The sequence below is a fragment of the Myotis davidii genome, unplaced genomic scaffold (genome assembly GCF_000327345.1).
Source record: "Myotis davidii unplaced genomic scaffold, ASM32734v1 scaffold249, whole genome shotgun sequence".
Taxonomy (NCBI): domain Eukaryota; kingdom Metazoa; phylum Chordata; class Mammalia; order Chiroptera; family Vespertilionidae; genus Myotis; species Myotis davidii.
Genome location: NW_006300367.1, coordinates 4,937,519 through 4,956,481, shown reverse-complemented (window position 1 = coordinate 4,956,481; position 18,963 = coordinate 4,937,519). Strand labels below are relative to the sequence as shown.

At 44.0% G+C, this 18,963-nt stretch overlaps 1 protein-coding gene across 1 annotated transcript in view; it reads right to left on the bottom strand.

Moving 5' to 3' along the window:
- Positions 1 to 18,734, bottom strand: part of LOC107185148 (CLIP-associating protein 1-like) — a 102,705-nt gene extending 83,971 nt beyond the window's left edge. Inside the window, exon 1 of the mRNA XM_015572487.1 lies at positions 16,062 to 18,734. The gene's annotated coding sequence lies outside the window, so the exon portion shown is untranslated. The remainder of the gene's footprint in view (positions 1 to 16,061) is intronic.
- Between the last annotated feature and the right edge of the window lie 229 nt (positions 18,735 to 18,963).

Genomic DNA, 18,963 nt, shown 5'->3' with positions numbered 1-18,963 from the left:
AAAGATAAAACATATGAACAACAAATACATATCTCTTAACAAGTGAATCTAAAAATCAAGTGAATAAATAATCTGATGAAAGAGAATAAACTGGTGAATATAACAGAATCAGGGGCATAGAAAGCGAGTGGACTGACAGTCCTCAGGGGGAAAGGGGTGTGGGGGGTGCAGGAAGAGATTGGACAAAAATCATACATCTATGGATGAGGACAGTGGGTGGGGGGGTGGTAAGGGCAGAGGTTGAGGTAAGAAGCAGGTGGAGGGGAGCTATGGCGGGAAAAAGAGGAACACCTGTAATACTCTGAACAATAAAGGTTTAATTTAAAAAAGAAAAAAAAAAGAGTCCTGATTTTCCCAAGACCGAGGGTCCTCTGCAAGATGTCACTTTCAAACAGCCTTCTCTCAGCAAGAGCAGTGCTTTCTTGGCTCTTGTCTGTGGCCACTTCACAAAATTAGACCATGGCATTCATAGAGCCAAGAGTCAGGCTCCTGGTCCCATGGTCACAGGCTAGCTGCCTAGCCAGCATATAAAGAAGGCAACAAGCAGCCCCCAGCATGGCCAACCAGGTGAGTGTGTACCTGGTTCAGGGCCTCATATCCCTCAGGACAAAATAAAAAGGGGGTACATCTCTCTCCCACCCCCAGATTAGGAACCTATCCTTCTTCTGTCTTCCCAGGATGTACTCTAGGCTCTCTTATTTACATGGCAACAATATCTATAATAATAAAAGCATACCAGATGTCCTTCTGGACAATGCTGGGGCTGCGAGGGAAGCCCGGGTCCTGGGTGCCTGCCTGCGGCCAGAGGGAAACCCGGGTCCTGGGTGCCAGAGGGAAGCTGGTGCTGGCAGCCAGGGGTAGGAAGGCCTACTCTTGCATGAATTTCGTGCATCGGGCCTCTAGTAAATAAATCTATATTTATAAAAGCCTAAGCAACTGTTACGACCAAACAACTGGAATGACTGGTCGCTATGATGTGCACTGACCACCAGGGGGCAGACACTCAACGCAGGAGCTGCCGCCTGGTGGTCGGTACGCTCCCACAGCCAACCTCCCCAAGCTGGCCAATTTCCTGAAGTCCTTCCCCCCGGCCAGCAGGCCCCGGCTGGGACAGGGAACCGGGGGTGGGTGGTGGCGGACACGACCCCTTTCCCAGGGGACCAAGAGCTAGCTCTCTCCTTGGGGCTAGCAGTCAACCTCCCGTGCCCCATCCCTCCCAATCGGCCTGTGGAATGGTGGCGAGGGAAGGGGCGGGGGGGGGAAGCGGGGAACCACATGGTGGCCTAGGGACCCCACCCATGCACAATTTTCGTGCACCAGACCTCTAGTAAATAGATAAATAGCAACAGTTTTCTTAACACGTTGAGCGCCAAGCCTGTTTTGTCTTCCTTTCCGTTTGGCCCGTGATATCCGATTTCACCAATATGCTGGCGGCACCAGTGACTGACTGGTCCGGACGGAAAGTACAGTGTCAGTCACCAGTGACTGACATGGCACTTAACATGTTAAGACTGTGTTTTGGGCCATTTCTCATTAACACCTTAAGTGCAGCCTTTCGGCATCCCATCCACTCACCACATTCCACCCCCCAAGAGGTCTACAATCAAATGGTTAGGAGATGTTCCTTACCTTCCAGAGCTTGGTCATTCTTTCATGTTTCCGAAAAATCATTACTGTACAATTTATCTAAATACTGTTACTTTGTCCAAACAAGTATTCCTTTGAAAGTTCCCAAGTAATTAAAAGCTTTTTCCATCATGTTTACTTTTAAAACATAGTCACAGGCCACAGGAAATCTACCTGGCATGCCAATTACTACCAATAGATAAATTCAATCAGCATTAGGCAGAACATTTCCTTACAAGATTAATAATCAGTATTTTATAAGTTTTTCAAAATTTTTAACTCAGGTCCTTTTGTCATTTTCCCAAATGTGAGGATTGATAATATTACCTAGGTCTTTCTAAATAAAATACTGGATTTGCTCTGGCCTCTCTGATATTCTTACGTTGCTTGGAACTAGAAAATAAAATAATAAAGTAATTCTTTGTTTCCACTATTAATAATAATGACCTACTAAAAAAAAGCAATGGATGAATAACCAGTATTTCACATGATAAAAGTGCTTATATAACAAAATACTAAGAAATGCCTGCTTAGGAGTAAACCTACTGGAGCATGAAACACCGAGGGCCAACCTTCAGGTTGAGCCTCCCCTGCACTGACATCGGGACGGAGGTGACAGAATGCACTCCCGAGGGCGGTCACTTAGGACACGGACATTAGACCCCACTAAGCACGAACGAGTGTGATGAAGGACAACCTGACAATACAGATCCAGACAGGAAACCAGATACTTCTTCACTAGTTAGCTTTTGGGATTTCTAGGCAAAGGGAGAATTCCTAATGATTTTTAATTTTATGTTAGAAAAATAATATACATTCATTACACAAACTCAAAAGAATGTGGGGTTTTTTTTAATAAAATTGGCCCTAGCCAGTTTGGCTCAGTGGATAGAGCATCAGACTGCAGACCAGAGGGTCCCAGTTCGATTACCGTCAAGGGCACATACTTTGGTTGCAGGCTCCACCCCAGCAAGGGGCCCTGGTCGGGGCACGTACAGGAGGCAACCAATCGATGTGTTTCTCCCACATCAATATCTCTCTCTGTCTTTGTCTCTCTCTCTTCCACTCTTTCTGAAAATCAATGAAAAAGTATTCTCGGGTGAGGATTAAAAAGAAATAAAAACTATAAAACAATAAAATAAAATTGCCCAGATTTCAGGTGTGCAATTCTATAATACATCATCTGTATATTATACATTGCACGAACTCAAAATAGTATTTTAGCTTCATAATTCAGTCAATAAAAGTTAAGCACATGACTTGCATGATACTAGACTGGGCACCAGAGTGATGGGGGGACAAGAAAGAATTGGAAAATGGAAAACAAAGAAATATAATACAAACTTATCTTGAAGGTCCTTACAATCTATTCTGGAAAACAAACAACGCAAAAGTAAGAACACAAAACTGAATGAAAGGGAAGGAACTCAGACTTGTTAGTGTCTCTATTACATGTCAAGCAGCAAAGCTGTAATACACACAAAATATCCATGTATGCTCCTTTAAAGAAAGACAACAGGGCAGAGGCGGGGTTCGGTTGAGGAGAGTAAGTAGTAAAGTAAAAAAACTCAGAGCAAAATATAAACACCAGTGAGTGATACAGAAAATAAGTAAATAAAAAATTATATCAGAAGAAGCAGCCCTGTAGGTTGCTTGGTGTAAAAAAAAAAAAGTTATATCAGTCTTCAACAAATGGTGCTGGAACAACTGGAACCAACATGCAAAACAATGAAGTTGGATCCCAACTTCACACTATATACAAAAATTAACTTAAAACGGATCAATAACCTAAATATCAGAGCTAAAACTATAAAACTCTAAGAAAACATAGGAATAAATCTTTATGACCCTGGATTTGGCAACAGATTCTTAGATATCATACCAAAAGCAGGCACAGCAAAAAGAAAGAAACAAACAAAAAACAGATTAATTGGACTTCATCAATATTAAAAATTTTTGTTTCTCAACAGACATTTTAAGAAAGTGAAATGACAATCTACAGAATAACTGGGAAAAAGTATTTGCAAATCATGTATCTGACAAGGGTTTAACATCCAGAATATTTAAGAACTTGTAAAACTCAACAACAGAAAAACACACTATCCAATTTAAAAATGGGCAAAGACCTTGAATAGATAGTTCTCCAAATAAGAATACACAAATGACCCAGCCAGTGTTGCTCAATGGTTGAGCATCGACCTATGAACCAAGAGGTCACGGTTCAATTCCCGGTCAGGGCACATGCAGGAGGCAGCCGATCGATCATTCTCTCATCATTGATGTTTCTATGTCTCTCTCCCTCTCCCATCCTCTCTGAAATCAATAAAAATACGTATTTTTAAAAAGAATATACAAATGGCCAATAAATACATGAAAAGATGCTCAACTGCTTCATCATTAGGAAAATACAAATCAAAACCACAATGAGATACTACTTCACACTTACTAGGATGGCTTTAAATTTTAAAAAGGCAAAAGAAAGAAAGAAAATAACAAGTGCTGGCAAGGATGTAGAGAAACTGAAACCTTCACATGGTGCTGCTGGGAGTGTAAAATGATACAGCCACTGGGGAAACGTTTGGCAGCTTCTCAAAAAGCTAAGCAAAGAATTACCAGCCAACCCAGGTTGTCTACCCCTAGGTATGCACCCAAAAGAACTGAAAACAGAGACTCAAATACGAATTTGTAAAACAATGTACATCGTAGCATTGTTCACAATAGTCAAAAAGTGGAAACAATCCAATATCCGTCAACAGATGAAAGGATTAACAAAATGTAGTATATCCATACAATGGAATACTATTCAGCAATTAAGAAGGAATAACATTCTGCCCCAACAGTGTGGCTCAGTGGTTGAGCAGCGACCTATGAACCAGGAGGTCATGGGTTCAATCCCCGGTCCAGGCACATGCCTGGTTTGCAGGCTAGATCCCCAGTGTGGAGCGTGGAGGAGGCAGCCAATCAATGATTCTCTCTCATCATTGCTGTTTCTTTCTCTCCCTCTCTTCCTCTCTGAAATCAATAAAAATATTTTTTTTAAAAAAGGAATAACATTCTAAAACATGCTACAACATAAATGAACCTTGAAAATATGCTAAGTGGAATAAACCAGTGGCAAAAGGACAAATATTATATGATCCCACTTATATTAAATATGTAGAATCGGCCAATTCAGAGACAGAAAGCAGATCAGAAGTTACCAGTGGCTGCAGGAGAGGAAGGAATGGGGATTTACTGCTTAATAGTTACATTTCTGTTTGGAGTGATGGAAACGATTTAGACTGTGGTGATGGTTGCACAACAGTGTGAATGTACTTAATTCTACTGAATTATATACTTAAATATGGCTTAAATTGCATATTGTTATATTTTACAATAAAATCTTAAATTAACACATTGTAGGCAGATCACAAGCATTCTCGTGTTTTCATATTACACAGTGTTTGACATAAATGTTAAAGGCAAGCCTTAAAATTAAATACCCATTGCATTTTGAAGTTATTTATTACATGTTCTTACAAGCTAGTATCTTTTTAAAGTATGATACTTTGTAAAACATTTTTTGTACTCGTTCAATAGAAACTTATGTGGCCACTGGGTAAAGCTAGCAATAAAACTACTGGTGCCCAATGTTAAAAAAAAAAAAAGCTTATATAGGTCTTTAGTGATTTGGACTGTCCAAGGATAGATTTCAATCAGGGACTTAAGTCTAAAAATGTCTGTAGATACCTTATCTACCCCTTTATAGAAACCCTAGTGAGAAACATGCATCTCCATGTTCTTCCCAATGAATGAGGAGGCATCTCCAGCTGCAGCTGGATGCTGGGAGCATTTTCTCCCAAGACAGCCCAATGACCTTTCATTCTGGGAAAGAACAGAAATAAATGAAAAGGAACAGGAAGAGTCCGAGAGCCAAACTCTGCTACTTTGCTGCTGTGTGATCACGACCAAATTATTCAACTTCTCTTCTAAGCCTCAGTTTCCCTGCATCTATATATATAAAAGCCTAAGCAATGGTTCGACCGTTTGACCAGTAGCTATGATGCGCACTGACCACCAGGGGGCAGACGCTCAACGCACATGCATCAAAACATGGACCAGACTGATGAATCTCAGAGGGAAGAGGGGAGGGGGGAGGGCTGGGAGAGATAACCAAAGATATTTTTTTTAAAAAATATATTTTATTGATTTTTTACAGAGAGGAAAGGAAAGAGACAGAGAGTCAGAAACATCGATGAGAAACACCGATCGGCTGCCTCCTGCACATCTCCCACTGGGGATGTGCCCGCAACCCAGGTACATGCCCTTGACCGGAATCGAACCTGGGACCTTTCAGTCCGCAGGCCGACGCTCTATCCACTGAGCCAAACCGGTTTCGGCAAACCAAAGATCTTATATGCATACTAGAGGCCCATGTACTGGGGGGGTCCCTCGGCCTGGCTGTGGGGATTGGGCCGAAACCCCCAGTCCAACATCTCCTGAGGGATCCCAGATTGCGAGAGGGCACAGGCCAAGTCGAGGGACCCCACCGGTGCACCGAACCTCTAGTTAAAAAAATAAAATAGTATCTGCCTTTAAATGTTGCTAAAAGAAGTGGCAAAGTATATCTATAGCCCGGCTGGTGTAGCTCAGTGGTTGAGCAGGAAGTCACAGTTCAATTCCTGGTCAGGGCACATGCCCAGATTGTGGGCTCAATCTCCAGTAGGGGGTGTGCAGGAGGCAGCTGATCAATGACTGTCTCTCATCACTGATGTTTCTCTCTCTCTCTCCCTCACCCTTCTGCTCTGAAATCAATCATTCTCTCTCTCTCTCTCTCTCTCTTTATATATATATAAAGTGTACCTATAGCACCCAGGCTAGTGCCTGGCAAATGCTGGGTGTTCAGTCTATGGTGGCTACTGCTGTTGTAATAGGTCTATGTGCCACCCTAACACTGAACAGCTGAGGACTTATGGGAACGTCAATAAAACAACAGCCACAGCCGCAGGAGAGGACTTCAGAGAAGGAGCTGTTTTTATACAGTTCAACTACTCGTGGAAAGACTGGCTTATTGTTCCTAGAATGAACCAGCTACTCTACATTAGGAAGGGCACCACTCTGCTATTCATTCTCTATACAACAGGCCTCTGTTAGCACGTCTGAGCAACCCTTCACAGGAGTCTGCCTCTACTCACAAGGCACTGAAGAAACTGAGCAGAAAATTAGCTAGAAGGTGGGCCTGCGGCAGCACTCAAGTTCAAATGGCCTCAGAATCACCTGGGAAACTTAAAAAAGCAGATGCCTCGCCGCCACCACGACATTCTGATTACTAAACACAGGATAGGATAAAAGCAGATTGTAGTTGTTCATATGGAAAATAATACAATAATTAATAAATAATACAGTGTTTCACGAACTCACAGCTGTAAACCTACTTTTGCCCCAGCCTGTATTTCGGGTAGGGTCTTGGGCATAACTGTAGAAACACTTGAAGGTAGGCCACAAAAATGTTAGATTACATTCTGATACTGACAACTAGAACAGTCTGCCACCCAAAGCAAGAGGTGCAGTTTCCTCCACACCTACCTAGCAATGCAGGACAGGAATGGAAACCAAGGATGGCCGAGAGAACACCTGCACAGAACATCCAATAAAAACTGCATATAGTGGGGCCCTAACCGGTTTGGCTCAGTGGTTAGAGCGTCGGCCTGCGGACTCAAGGGTCCCAGGTTCGATTCCGGTCAAGGGCATGTACCTTGGTTGCGGGCACATCCCCAGGAGGGAGAGTGTGCAGGAGGCAGCTGGTCCATGTTTCTCTCACATCGATGTTTCTAACTCTCTGTCCCTCTCCCTTCCTCTCTGTAAAAAATCAATAAAATCTATTTTTTTTTAAAAACTGCATACAGTGGGTTCATATAAAAGTCTGTCATTATTGCTTATTCTTTTTAAAAATAAATACACACTAAGACATGAAAAATAAAAATAATGTACATTCTACACTCTTCACAATAACAAAAAATATACTTAAATTATATTACCAGAAGTCGGTAAAAATTTTGTGAAATTGGTATGTCCTTAAATTGCTAGGAAAATTATTAACTGGTACACCTTTTGAGTCAGGCAATATGCATAAAAGTCATCCAATAATCTCACTTTGAATTTATCCTAAAACAACACAAAAGAAACAAACTATATTCAAAAAATAGTCACTGTTGTAGTATATGTAATACAAAAAAATAAAAGATACTTGCATGTCAAGGATCCCAGTTTACCAAATTTGCCATATTAATTCAAATATGACAGAACTATTAGGCATTAAAATGATGCATACTATGTCATTACACAGAAACTATTCATAAAACATGCAACACCTAAAATTACTTTCTACAAAGTATGGACATGTGGACAGCCTCAAAGGGTGATACATTAACAAATAACAGCTGTGTTAGAATGGTTTCATGTGGGTTTTCTTCCTCTGGTCTCTGCACTTTCTGTATTATTGCTATATTATTTTAATAAGACTATAAATAAATTTTACTGATCCTGCTTGGCAAGTTAGATGAACAACAGTTACAGAAGCAGGTTGAAAGTACATTCATTGACCTCAGCTATCCTGAATTAAGATAACCTCACCAAAATATGCCATGCCAGTTCTAGATTTTTTTCCACAAAAAGATAAATCTTAACAGATATATGTAACTATTAAACCTTGAATGTACATTTTTTAAAAAGCAAGTATAAGCAAACTAAAAGATAGGAGATCTGGTTTGGCAACTATTCACATGGCAAAAGATCAGAAGGCTTCATGAACTATAACTTCAATATAAGCCAACAAAATGATGTAGCTAAGAGACAGCGCACACGAAAAGAACATTAAGCTGAGAAACAGAAGGCCCAGTTCTCATCTGGCTCTATCACATACTGGATTTAACTTGGTTTCTCATCTGTAAATTGACAGAATATCTCCCCTATCTACGTCCCAGGACTTGTAAGGAAGCAAACAACATTATGAATATAAGTTATTTAAAAAAACCTTTTACCGTTAAATCTGCCCATTATTATGAAGATATTCATATATATGTAGCTACAAAAAAGGGTAAGTGTTTAGAAGAGTAAGTTCCAAACTGATACTAAGTGCATAATGCTTCCCAAGGGGCCTGGGACCCAGGGCCATGCATTTCACTTTATCTGCTCTGTTTGAATCTTTTAGGAAAACCTATTCTCCTATTACCTGGTAAGTTTTTAAATTTGTAAAAGCCAATGCAATCACTGACAATATTAATATGGAGTGCAGGATTCTCATATTTGGGGGATTTTAAGAATCACCTGGGGAGTGTTAAAACTGTGGCTGCCCAGTCTCCACTCAGACTTTCTGACCAAATCTCTAGGTAGACAGATATTCTATAATAATCTATAATAATAAAAGTGTAATATGCAAATTGACCAAACAGTCGAACAGCAGAACGAGTGTCCAGACAACTGTCCGGACAAAGCCAGGGCTATGAGGACAAAGCAGGGGCTGTGAGAACCTACTCTTGCATGAATTTCGTGCATCAGGCCTCTAGTAAATAAATAAGGCCTGGCCATTTATATTTTAACAAGCTCCCCATTGAGTCTAGTGACTTGATTACTGCTACTAGTCCTACATTATTATTAATATTAACGGTACATGTTATATATTCATCCATTCATTGTATGCCAGCCACTATTCTCAGCACTTTACATATATTATCTCATTTAATCCTTACAACAACCCTGTAAGTAAGCACTACTATTACCACCATCCTCCTTTCACCCTCATTTTATAGATGAAAACATTAAAATACAGAGATGATTTAACGTGATAACGTCACAGAGCTAGTATAGTGGCAGAGCCAAATGCACAATGAAGTTTGAAATCACTGATACAGCTTCCTAACCTAAGACAATAGTTGTAGATGCTGCTCAAGTCACAATATCAAATGGTTTTATTTTAAACACATATAAGGGACACTAGCAAAACCAGAGTTGTCTAAAGAAAGCATGCTGAAATCATATTAAACCAGGAAGGATTTACACACTTCCAGCATAACCGGCATCAATTCATACCATTTCATCTCTCAGCCCCTAAATTGTCAGACCCTGAAGTGTGAGGACCATGTATGTCTTCAACTGTACCCTCATGGTACCTGGTGCCTAACGAAAGAAAGGTTTAATAGATGAATTCATCAATAAACCTAGAAAAGGCCTGATGACTGTCCTAGGAGATGAGAAGCTACTACAGGCGAAGCAGCAGACTTAACTCATGTTGCTGCACAGGGTATAACTAAAATCAGCAGGGGAGGGGGAGGTTGTCGTACAGTCTAAAATACCTTTCTAGCAACCAGACCTGTCCAGGAACAGTGAAGCATGCCTGCAGTCTGAGGCCGAAGATCAGACTACAGTAAACAGAAGGCAGGATATTCGACTGGGGGTTGTCCTCTAAGAACTTTTCCAAGGCTCAAATTCTACTGTTCTAAGTAATGACATGTTGATTTATTCTTTCATACATTCTGCAGTTACACATGTCCCAGGAGTAAGCAACAGAGGCTACCACTAAGTGTTCTACAAACTCGCAGGGCCGTCAAGGATCTAGACAAGAGTAAATGCACAGGCGTGATCTTCCAAGGAAGCACGTAATGAATACACACAGTAGGAAACAGCAAGGAGTGGAGACTTCCAGGCGAGAGGCAGGAAGAAAGTCAACAAAAATGTAGAGGAAGAAAGGCTGCTATTTGAGCTAAGTCTTCAGAGAACCATAAGGAGATGTAGACGCGGACTGCCACCGGATCTGAGGACCGCCACAGAACCTGGGGAGGAGAGCATTCCCTATGGCCTTTATGTCTGAGCATAAAGGAGAAGAGCAGAACCAAGGCGGCGGCATAGGTAACCGCCTCCCACAGCCACATCAAAATTACAACTAAAATACAGAACAACTGTCATCCAGAACCACGGGAAAGCTGGCTGAGTGGAAGCACTGCAACTACAGAGGTTTGAAAATTTCATAATAAAATTGACCAAAAATTGCTACACGGACCCAGGAATCTTTTATCAGTTTTGGACTTATATTCTGGCCAATGCAATGCCAAGAGAGAATGCATAGGGAAACAATAATTAAGCATGATGTAAAAATATAGAGCCCTTTCAAAAAAAATGAACAGCACAAATTTGTATCAGAGTGGTAAGGAGTAAACTTTCAGTTATCAAAGCTAAAAAAAAAAAACAGAAGAGGAGTAGCCCTATGGTAGTAAAACAATCACTAAATTCTGGTGCTGACACAATCATTTAGTAACACACATACATTTTTTACCCTGATTGCACTGGGTAAAAAAAAAAAAAAGTTCGATTAATTTCTTAAATTACATTTTACAAACCAAAAACTACTTCATCAATGATTTCTTTTTTAAAAAAAAATATTTTTTATTGATTTTGGAGAGAAATAGAGAGGGAGAGAGAGATAGAAACATCAATGATGAGAGAGAATCATTGATTGGCTGCCTCCTGCACAACCCCAATTAGGGATGGAGCCGGAAACCCAGGCATGTGCCCTGACCGGAACCGAACTGTGACCTCCTGGCTTATAGCCTGAGCCACGCCGGCTAGGCAATGATTTCTTCTTAACTTAGCTTCTTGTTTAAGACTAATGATCCTTCTCTTATTTTCTAGGAAATCTTTTAGATGATTGTTTTTAAACATTTGTTATTTTTTACTATTGTCTACTCTTTCCACTATTCAATATGACAACGACTTGCAGTTATTAAAATAAACTGACAGTTTTAATAATTCAGCTCTAAGTGTAATAGTTATAATCCCTTCAATGGTTATAATATTTACTAATAGTACTACAAAATAAAATGTATTATGGAATAATCTAAAAACTATGACTTTAAGTAGAAGACTATTAAGACTATATGGAGTCTCAAAAAAACAAATTTAAGTATCTGATCCAATAAACTATATTACCCAACTTATAAATCATGAGACTGTCACTTAAGAAAATAGAATTAACAAAAGACTGAAGCAAAATATCTAAATCCAAAACCAGTGAACAAAATATATCACATTTGAACAATAAACTTAATGTTCTTCTAGCCAATCATTTCTCAACATCCCTGTCAAACTATTTTCAGGGTCTGAAATCTTGCTCTATAAAAAGCAAGTTCCCATCATCTGAACTACCCGAGGTTCTATCACAGCAGTTACGGAAGCACACGCCACGTTTCAAACTTTTGTTTCCTATTAGTCCAAAAAAAATGCTTATCCCTTTTACATAAAGTTGAGTCTGTGGCCAAAATCCTGACACACTAGGAGATCTGGTTTTCAGCTCTAACACTAAAATGTCAGTTTAGCAAAAGGCCTTTGCTTTATCTGCCACTAAGATTATATGGTGATAGTTTCTGACACCTCCACCACCAACAGTCTCTTCAAAAGATTTCTGACTTACTTAAGAAAATATAAAGCTATGGCTGAAAACTCCTCAATAAAAAGTGAAACTTTAAAAATCTAAAACAGGGCTATAGGTTAGCTAATAAACTATGAATTACGGAAAGGGAGATTTGAGTAACAATTGCTAAAAAGAAAAACTTACGTAAGTTTACAAAGATGAATAAGCAAACAGCACACCAAAATTTAAATCCTTCTTAGCAAATAGAGGAAATAAATAATATGGAGTCACACTGGGACATCATGGTGTTATTTTTGTTATTTATATGGTCTGCGTGCATCAATGTTACTATTCTCCCACTCCTCCAAAAGGAGCCCACTGTCCAGGAGGCTTCGTAGCAAGTGCTCAGTGTATGTGACAACTAACAGGAATAGAAGCAACTTTTAAAGCCAGAATTTATAGCAGACCGAGGCACCCGCATTCGGTGCAAGGCACATGACAGCATGCAACTACTTCTCCCCCTGACGCTTCTGCATCACCGCCTCCCGAAGGACTAGGTCTGCAGCGCTCACTGCCACATCCACTATTAAAGGATCGCGATCAAAGAGCTCACGGGTTCTGTGATCGGTCCGTATTCATGAACGAACCCCAAGACAGAAACTGGTCCAGATGCAACGAAACATGCTTTCAAGGCTCTACCTAACTTTTTTTTAAAATTTTAGGAACATGCATAATTGTTTTTAAAACATCCTATACAATAATAGACATATAATAATAGACAAACATGCAAATTAGCCATCCCTCTGCTATGCTAAGCCACGCCCACCAGCCAATCTAGAGTGATATGCACATTAACCCAACAAAGATGGCAGAGGCTGGAGCCGGGATACTTGCATTGCAGCCACAGCTACCATGCAAGCATCCCAGCTCTGGCCGCTCCAGGCCTGTTGGAGACACAGAAGTCAGGGGAGACAGAAGTCCGGCTCCAGCGCCTGAGGCTGGCTTCCGCCCCGGAGATGAAGAAGCCGCCTGCCCGGTGATCCCAGACCACAGCTGGCCAGAGAAGCTCCCCACACTGCATCACAGGGGACACAGAGAAGCCGCGCACCTGTGGTCCAGGCGCCAGACAAGCCACCCGCCCCGAGGTCCCAGGCTGCAGCCACCCGGAGAAGCTGCAACCCCTGTGGTCCAAGGAAAGGGTTCCCTCTTCTCCTACTGCAGTCATTACTCCAATATTCCCCTTCCAAATTTCTCTCCTGCGCCGCAACCCAACTCCACTTTTCATCTGAAGGATACGGAACAGAGAGAGCAGTGTTAAAAGCTTACATTTTTAAGCCGGTAAGGTTGGTATTTAAACATATAAGTGGAAAACTAGAGTCCTTAAGGTAACAAAGGCTACAAAGGGAAGGGGCAGGGAGAGGGCAAGACATATTATATCCATATCAAGTCTGTTTAAATAGATTTTCATCTGCATAATATAACACATTCTGACAAGACCACCACCACCAATGTGGTCAGTGTTGTGCTGATAAATGTTTAACAACTGGCTCTCAACCAAAGAAAACAAAACTCTGACATATACTATCGGCCAATTTCTGTGGCATAAATTCTCCATCCATGGCTGATTTCAGCTGCTAATGTGATGCCACTAGATGTAGAGCTGAGGAGGAACATGCAGTAATACACTATTATATTCTACCAGAAAGACCCAAAAGATATAAATAATGTCAAGAGTCAGAACAGTGTAGTAAATAATTGAGAAGTGATGAATTTAGAGTATTTATTACCTTTGGTTTTAATATAATTTATTCACTTTTAAGATTATATAATTTAATTTTTAATAATAAACATGTTTAACAACCAGCTTACAAAATCCCTGAAAATTTGTGAGCCAGTAAGAGCACACTCTAGCACAGTGATGGCGAACCCTTTGAGCTCGGCGTGTCAGCATTTTGAAAAACCCTAACTTAACTCTGGTGCCGTGTCACATATAGAAATTTTTTGATATTTGCAACCATAGTAAAACAAAGACATATTTTTGATATTTATTTTATATATTTAAATGCCATTTAACTCTGACACACGTGTCATACGTTCGCCATCACTGCCCTAGCACAATGCTGAGTGGAGTGTAATGGTTAAATGGCATGGCTCATGGATTTGAAATGAGACTCAGCCACTTTCAGGTTTTACTGGTCAAGTTACCTGATCTCTCTATACCTCAGTGTTCTCTTCTGTCATTATAGTATCTACTGTATAGAGTTGTTGCAAAGATAAAATGAAATCTGTGTATGACACAGCACAGTACCTGAAACAATAATTCAATTTGTTACAAACTGTTACTGCCTCAAAACGTTGTTGACAAAATTACTCATGCTGAAAGAATGAAATTTTATCGATGAGAAAAATGCCTTATTTTGCGATCTACATGGAGACAGTCAATTTTACTTCCTAGGCAGTAGATGGTAATCTACTAGAAACTGCAAGGGGAAGAATGACCTCAATCAACATGATCGAGGCAATGCATTATTAGCTGGATCACAAAGCAGAGAGGATGCCATACATTCTGGGATACATCTGCAGTAAGAGGCTTCACCTCAGGTATTAATTCTGGTCAACTAAGCATCAGACTTGAGATGAATGGTGAGAAGGATTCTGAGGCTGCTTCTAGACTAGACTTAGCAGGAATAGAACTTTAATACATAAGCAACAGTTACTATGGTTAATGATAGCCAAAAAAAAACACACACCATGATCTATTCTAATAAAAGGGTAATATGCTAATTAGACGGCACTTCTTCTGCACGACCATCCGCACATCCTTCCTGACAAAGCAGGGCCGGGCAAAGCCACCTGCCAGCAGTCCCGGGCACCAGTGCCTACAGCTAGCTGTGGCCTGGGAGATGGAGAAGCCGCCCACCCTGTGGTCCCAGGTGCCAGCACCTGCGGCTGCAGCTCGGGCAAAGCCACCTGCCCACCATCCCCTGCAGCTGCAACCAGCTTGGGAAAAGCCGGCCTGGGTTCCATGTGCCTGTGGCTGACCACAGGGAGGGAAGCCCAGGTCCCAGGTCCTGGGTGTAGGGCTGATGCAGAGATGGTTAGGGGCAATCAAGCCAGCAGGGGAGCAGTTAGGGATGATCAGGCTGGCAGGCAGAAGCAGTTAGGGGCAATCAGGCAGGCAAGCGGTTAGGAGACAGGTTCTAGATTATGAGAGGGATGTCCGACTGAGGTAATTCCCTGGGAGGTCCCAAATTGGAGAGGGCGGAGGCCGGGCTGAGGGACACCCCCTCTCCCCCCCCCCCACTCCTGTGCACGAATTTCGTGCACCGGGCCACTAGTTATGTAATAAGTTCAAAGCTAGAAAACCCCATACCCAGCGGAGCGGCTCAGAACACGGAAAGCACAATTCGATTAGCTCCGTTGTACCCAGCCAGGCTAAGGGGCAAGATCGCACACTCCTCGGCAGGGCGCCTCTGCCAACACGAACAACAACAAAGGCAAGTAGAGGAGGCTACACCGGCTTCACTCAGCACTCGCCTGCCCAGCTCCCGAAAGCTCCCCGCGCCCCAGGGATCGAGGGGACCCCGCATCCCGCCCGCCGCCAGCTCAGCTTTTGTCTGGCCGGGCCGGGAGCCTCGCCGCCCGCCTCCCCGGCACCCCTTCCCTCTGGATCTCTCCACACCCATCACTCGCCGACTAGCTGTGGTGGGTTTCTCTCCCTTGCCCCCTCCCCGTGCGATTCCGGGGGGTCTTTCCCAATACGATTGGGGTTCGCTGGCTTCTCCCACCGGCCGGGTTGAGTCTGGTCAGGGGTGGGGTCTGGGAGAGGAAAGGAGAAAGGGGCACACAAAGCAAGCTGACCTCACAGCCGGCACCCTCCCCCAGCCTCTGCAAAGCAGCCTGGGACCGGCGATCCACTGGCATCGCCCCCACCCCGTCCCGGCGCCCTCCACCGCGGGGAGGCGCGGGGGCCTGGGCGGGCTGGGCTCTACCTCCCCTCGCCCTCACCGCACACTTGCAGCCGCATTATTCGCTCGAGTTGCCGCTGCCTTACCAGATCGCCGCCGCCTTCTCCTCCACCCTAATGAGGTTAAGTGCTTGGTGCTGGGATTAAAAAAAAAAAAAAAAAAAAGCCGAGAGCGCCTGCGCACTGCGCTCTCCCTTTTTCTCCTTACCGCCACCGACCCAGCGGGACCATAGAGAGTGTAAACCGAGGCCAGAGAGGCGGCTGCGTCTCTATGGTCACGCCCCGCGCAAGCGCAGGCTTGGCGGCGCCGGACGTGGAAGCTGGAATTCCGCGAGCTTTCGCCCTCGGAGCACGTCGGATGACCCTGACGGGGACCCGTAGAGGGCAGGTTCCCTAAGGAGTCGTGGCCAGGGTGCAGAATGGCTGCCGGGAAACTGGCTGCAAAACTAGGCTAAACCAGGAGGGTCGGGTCTAAGCGGCCAGACGGCAGGGCTCCGGAGAGCAGGCCGTGCGGTGCAAAGGGTCCAGGAGGACCCGCCTCGGGCCGGCTTCTGGCCCTGAAGGAGCCGGCCTTTCCCTTCGGGGTTGCGCGCTCCCCCGCCCGCGGACCCTCCGACTTTCCGTACCGCGTCCCTTTTCCTTCCTTTCTGGAGTTGGGGCGGCACTTGCGCCGGAAGCACACTTTTTAACGGTTCTTTGACCTGTTTGGAGCGGAGCCTGTTTGGTGGGACGAGCGTCTCCACGCCGCGCTGCCCCCGTCGCGTTTCCCTCTAGGACAGTGCTGCGGAGCCAGAGGGCGCGTTGTGAGGCTGCACCTAGGGTTTGCCGAGCAGGAGCCTGCGCTCGCCCGTACGACATTGTCAGCTTCGTGTCGACCCCACACCGCCTCGCGGAAACCCCTCGGTCCGAGTTGGCTCCCTCCATCGCCAGCGCATGGCGGAGTCCTGTGCGTTGCGTGCTCCCGGGCAGCTCTTGTGCGCCGCACGCCGTGCTGGGGGTTGTGTCCGGTTGGGGAGGGGCGCGGGAGGACGGCAGGTAACGCCCCGGCCTCCGGGCACACACGTCGGGCTGGGGAGACGGCTCAAACAGTAGAGACCTGTGTGGGCCCCTCTGCAGTGCGGCAGCGAGCACCGTGGGCCGCAGGAATAGGGTGTCATGGGGGTTTGGCTCCTGGGACCTGGAAGAGGTGACATCTCCAGGGCGAAAGCGCGAGCAGCCCTGTGAAAACGGGCGGGCGATGGGGAAAGCGCTCCGGGGCAGAGGCGCCGCGGGGCGCGGGCCCCGAGTGCGTGTTGCGCCGGGAGTGAAGTGAGAGCAGAGCGCACACGGGACGGGGGGAAGGAGGGTGTGATGAATGGAATGGGGGGTGTGGTCAGCAGCATAAAACGGACCGTCTGAACCATTTCTGAGTGCACAGCGGAGGTCAGGACACTCGCCGTGGGATGCAGCATCCCCTGAACTCTTCCTCCCATTAAATGAATTCCGTGCCGAGGCCCCGTTCCCCCAGCTCCTGCGACCACCCTCCTACTTTCTGTCTAAATGTGATTACTCGGGAGCCTCATGTAAGTGGAACCCCACAAACATATTGGGGGGGTTTTGCGTGTGACTGGCTTATTTCACCGAACGTAGCATCTTTAATGTTCACGCATGTTGCAACATGTGTCAGAATTTCCTGACTTTTTAAGACTGAATACTGTTCCATTGTTCGCCAGGTGGACACTTTGGTTCCTTGCACCCTTTGGCTGTTGTGAATGATGCTGTTGTGATCGGGGCAGTGCATAACTCTGCTCTCAATAGGATGGGGAAGATTTTGAAACCAAGGGGAGAAACCTATACAGTTTCAGGTCCTTCGCTTGGGGTAAGAACATGGTGAAAAAACTTAGAAACTGGAAGCTTAATACACACTCCCTTTATGTAAAGCATTTATGGAGGTTTTGAGATATGCCATACATTGAGTACTACTTTGGATAAATTGTTGATATATCATTAAACATCAAGATACTAGTACATGTGAGCCAATTGTTATTTACCACATCTTGTAGCTGCAAAAATTAGGTTTTGGAGTTACCGATGGGCTGAGAGGAGGCTAACCGACCACATACCCACAAGTGATTATGAAACAAAACTCCCATGGGAGCCCAGCACCAGGGCCACTGACCACTCACTAGTTTGGACAAGAATGTTGAGAGAAAGTATTCACATGTCAAGAGTGAATATTCCCAGAAGAAAGGACAGGCTGGCATCAAGAGCTTTCCCTGTCAAATGACTGGAGCTCAAACACCAAAACTGCATCTTCTGAAGTCCCTAAACGAGTATGGGAGTTAACTCCAGGTATGTTTATTGCCTTTAAAAAACACAAAATGTCAGGTAAGAATATCTTTGTAGGTAATATAAAAACACCACTTTCTAGTTAACACTTCATCTTTCATTTTGCATTCTAAAAAATCCTGTGAGATCATTTAAAGCAATAATTTCCTTTGGCAGGTGAGGAAATTGAGGGCCAGAAAGGGAAGTTATTTACCCAATGTCATATGGCTGATTGGTACCAAGACTGCCACTGAGAGCTGAACCCCTGGAGTCCCCTCTGTGCTGTGGGCTCCCTTGCAAAGATAGATAGCAGTCAGTGTCACCTTCCTCAGGAGTGCATGAAGCCAGTGCTGTTTAAACTGCATTATGAACAGCATTCATACACTCAAGAAGATTGTGTGCCAGACACTTGGCAAAGCAGGGGAAAAATTACTATTCTTAGAAGAGATAGAAAAATAATAAAATAGCCCTAACCGGTTTGGCTCAGTGAATAGAGAATCAGCCTGCGGACCTGAGGGTCCCAGATTCGATTCCAGTCAAGGGCATGTACCTTCCTTGTGGGCACATTCCCAGTAGGGGGTGTGCAGGAGGCAGCTGATCGATGTTTCTCTCATCGATGTTTCTAACTCTATCCCTCTCCCTCTCTGTAAGAAAAAATCAATAAAATATATTCTTCTTAAAA